Genomic DNA, 4,539 nt, shown 5'->3' on the forward strand with positions numbered 1-4,539 from the left:
AGGACTGATCTCCTTTAGGATGGACTGGTTGGATCTCCTTGCAGTCCAAGGGACTCTCAAGAGTCTTCTCCGACACCACAGTTCAAAAACATCAATTCTTCTGTGAACTAGAGTTTAATGAATATTAATTTATAGTTTCAATTTTAATTTATAAGATATTTGAGTGGCAGTTTAAAGACAGCTTCTTAAGGATTGGGGACATAGTCATTCACAAATTCTTGTCCAAGCTATGAGCAGTTTACTTAAACCAATTCAATCACCATTAGAACTAAACTAATATTCTGTATAGAAATCAAAGAAAAATTATTAAACACTCTTCAAATCTAACCCCGAATGGTATTATAAAAACAGAATCCTGAATTAAATGAACTAAATGAAGTCTCTTCTGTAGCTTTTATTTTTGTCACTTGAATTTCCCATAGTCCCAAGTAATCTGTGTCCTGAAAGAGAGAGAGATAAGGTTAGGGAGGCATTGACTGCAGCACTGCATTGATTTCCTATGAACAAATTGCTTGTGATGGTTTGTGATGATGAGTTATGTTCTGTTCAAAGAAGTCCTGCTTCCCTCTAATTTTTCTTGAGGGTTGATAAATCTCCATTGCTTCAGTCCCTGCACTGATTACTGAATGTCTTTTAACCTGTCTCTGGCTCAAAACTCAGGTTGTATATGAGAAAAGACAAAGTATCCAATGTGGAAAAGAAGAAACAAAGAGTGAATATTAGTCACTCTTTTTCACATTAAAGAGCAAGGTTAGTCACAGGTTTTCTGAGTCATTAAAACTAATTAGTTTTGAGATAGCAACTAGCTACTTTGAGACATGTAAAAAGAAAGACTACATAGAAAAAATTTTAGAATCTTACTCATACTAATGCAGATTCAATTGTTTAAAAAAAATCACACTTATCTAGGATTTAGCAATCATTTCTTGTTTATGACTAGTGTTCTGTTGTTTGTTCTTTGATGATTTACTTTTTAAAAAGAATTTTCAAAAGTATTTTAGGTTTCAGAAAAATTAAAAATACAGAAATTCCTCATGCATTCCCTAACTCACACACTCATTGCCTCACCAATTATCAACTCACAAGACTGGCATATTTATCACAATTGATGACACTACACTGACACAGTATAATCACCCAAAGGCTGTAGTTCCCTTAGGATTCACTATCAGTATTATAGATGTTTAAAAATGTATCCATCATTATAACATCAAACAGAATATTTTCACTAATCTAAAATCCTCTGTGCTTCACCTATTCTTGGCAAAGAATCTACCTGCCAATGCAGAGCAGAAGTTCTTCATTTTAATAGAATCCAGTTGATCAATTATTTCTTTCATAGGTCATGCTTTTGGTGCTGCATTTGAAAAGTCAAACTCGAGCTCACCTAGTTTTTTTCCAGTGTTACCTTCCAGGAGTTTTAGCTTTTTGCACTTGAGGCTGAAGATCCATGATAATAACATACATATATGTTAAGTTGATTTGATACAATGAAACTTATTTGCAACATATTATCTATCTTGTTTTATTTATTCAAAGCCCTGGAAATACCTTAAATTGTAATTTGTATTGATGCTTGAAATTTTGAATGGTTTTCCAAATACTGTAAGTAGTTGCTAGGTAGAATGTCTCCAGAAACATTCTCACCTTCTCAATTTTTTCATTTACCTCTTTCATCTTTCCATATTACAATTATGTGCCACTATTTATTCTAGACAGGAATATCGTGTTTTCAAATTTGTAGCTATTTTTTTTATTTTTTATTTTATTTTTTAACTTTACAATATTGTATTGGTTTTGCCATATATCAACATGAATCCGCCACAGGTATACACGTGTTCCCCATCCTGAACCCTCCTCCCTCCTCCCTCCCCGTACCATCCCTCTGGGTCGTCCAGTGAAAGAGACACTGATGTATAGAAAATTTGCAGCTATTTTTAAATGACTGTATCATTAGAAAACAAATAAGTTGTCAGTACTCATTCTATTTAATTTTGAACAATAGTATTTTTAATTAAAATAATTCCTATATAATGGGGGAAAATGTTTGGACGGACACGACTAAGCGACTGATCTGATCTGAAGTGTATTTTTGCATATTATTCATATTTAAATCTCCTTTCTTTAGTGGAGGTGAGGTAATCTCTTATTCTGGAAGATGTCCCCAATTTCCATTGCTGCTGCTGCTACTGTCGCTTCAGTCGTGTCCGACTCTGTGCAACCCCACAGACGGCAGCCCACCAGGCTCCCCGGTCCCTGGGATTCTCCAGGCAAGAACACTGGAGTGGGTTGCCATTTCCTTCTCCAATGCATGAAAGTGAAAAGTGAAAGTGAAGTCACTCAGTCGTGCCCGACTTCTAGTGACCCCATGGACTGCAGCCCACCAGGCTCCTCCTTCCATGGGATTTTCCAGGCAAGAGTATTGGAGTGGGGTGCCATTGCCTTCTGTTAATTCCACTTCGATTTTAATAAATTGGCAAATCTGAAATGGTGTCATTCTAAGCTATCTGTTAGCAATCTTTAATTACAAACACTGTGCTACTTAATACTAATCAAAACTTTAGGTCATAGATAAACATAAGGATTACTTAAGTGGTCTGAAATCCTTCATTATCTGTATGTAAGTAGTTTACCTTGTATCTTTGCATTATTCCATATCACAACTCCTGTATTTAAGAATTAAGCTTTTTGTTCCCTAGATTTATTAAGTTGTGTTTTGCTGTTACATAAAAGACATACACTGGAGAATATAATGACAAATACCATGTTATTTTGGTTTGTGTATTTATGGTAAGAAATGTCATTGTCATATCTTTTAGTTGTATAGCTCTTTAATAGAAATAAAGAAACATTTTACTTTAGGTTCTAGTAAAAGTAAGTTTTGCTTCTCCTGAGCAAGTTTCATTTTTATTTATTTATTTACTTTTTGTTTTTACACCTTGGATCTTGTAAATCAATGTGTTTATTTTTTTAGAGCAGCTATGAAATACAAAGTCAAAATTTTTATGTAAAGTTGACAAGTTACAGGATTTCCTGACATGTACCTTGAGGGTTAAATTTTATTACTATCTTCATCTGAATCTGATACTCTCACCTTTACATTTTTTGTGTCTCTCAAATCTCACCTACAAATAAAAATTTTAAATCTTGTATTATTTTTCTTTTGTAAAACTCACAAAATAATTTTTTAAATAAGGAAGAAGGCAAAAAATAAATGTATAAGCTGTTTGTACTCATCTATCTATTTAAAAATCAAACAATCAAAAAATTGTAACTCAATCATTTCAAATCCCACCAGGAAGAGTTTTAAATAATTTAGTTACTGTCCCTTGAAATTTGTTGATAGAGAACATGGAGCACAATAGCAATCTCAGAAGTGATTTAATAGACCATTGATGTAACCCAGGAAAAAGTGGTTTTCCATGTTTTCAAATTATGATTTCTTTGGTAGTATAGACTGAGTCACAAAAGAAAGCAGTGAGTATGAGTGAAGAGACTACTCAAATTTGATTATTGTTCATATGTTTATCAAAACATACTCTGTGCTCAGTTACACAGTTGTGTCTGACTTTAGCAACCCCATGGACTGTAGCCCTCCAGGTTCCTGTCTATGCAATTTTCCAACCAGAACACTGGAGTGGGTTGCCATTTTCTACTCCAAAACATACTCTAATGCACCCTTATTTAGTTAATCTAAAGCAGCACTGTCAAACAGGAATGTAATGTGAACCGCAGACATAATTTTCTGGTAGCCACATTAAAGCAAGTAAGAGTTTACATTCTTTGTCTATTTCTTTTTTTTCCCCCTTTGAGCTCTGTGGAGAAGGCAATGGCACCCCACTCCAGTACTCTTGCCTGGAAAACCCCATGGACTGAGGGCCCTGGTGGGCTGCAGTCCATGGGGTCGCTAGGAGTCAGACACGACTGAGCGACTTCACTTTCACTTTTCACTTTCATGCATTGGAGAAGGAAATGGCAACCCACTCCAGTGTTCTTGAGCCTGGTGGGCTGCCGTCTATGGGGTCACACAGCGTTGGACACGACTGAAGTGACTTAGCAGTAGCAGTTGAGCTCTGTAAGTCTTGCTTTATGTGTTTTTAAGGTATGTTATTTGCTGTATAACATTTAAGATTGGCATATTTTCTTGGTAAATTGCTCTTTATTTATTTTTGTTTCTTTGTTCCTCTGCTGCTCTCTTTCATTGTGATTTGATGATTTTGGTAGTGATATGCTTTGATTCATTTTTTTTTTTATAGTTTGCATATCTACTATAAGTTTTGCATTGTTGTTACATGGGATAAAAGCATGGTTCTTTTGATAAGCTTATATTAAAAAAGCTTATATTAGCTTATTGGGGGTCTGGACGGTCAACATCTGCCTGAGAAGGTGCGCCGGTTTTACACCCAGATAACCAAGTGGCGGGGAGGCGATAAGTCGCAGCATTGGCGCTCGCCAAACACCTCATCACCTGAGCTGCTCGGACCTGGGAAGAGCACAAAACGCAGGCCCAACCGAGTCTGCGCCTCTGAGGACTACCTG

The sequence above is a fragment of the Bison bison genome, unplaced genomic scaffold, assembly GCF_000754665.1.
Source record: "Bison bison bison isolate TAMUID 2011002044 unplaced genomic scaffold, Bison_UMD1.0 scf7180017864372, whole genome shotgun sequence".
Classification (NCBI taxonomy): domain Eukaryota; kingdom Metazoa; phylum Chordata; class Mammalia; order Artiodactyla; family Bovidae; genus Bison; species Bison bison.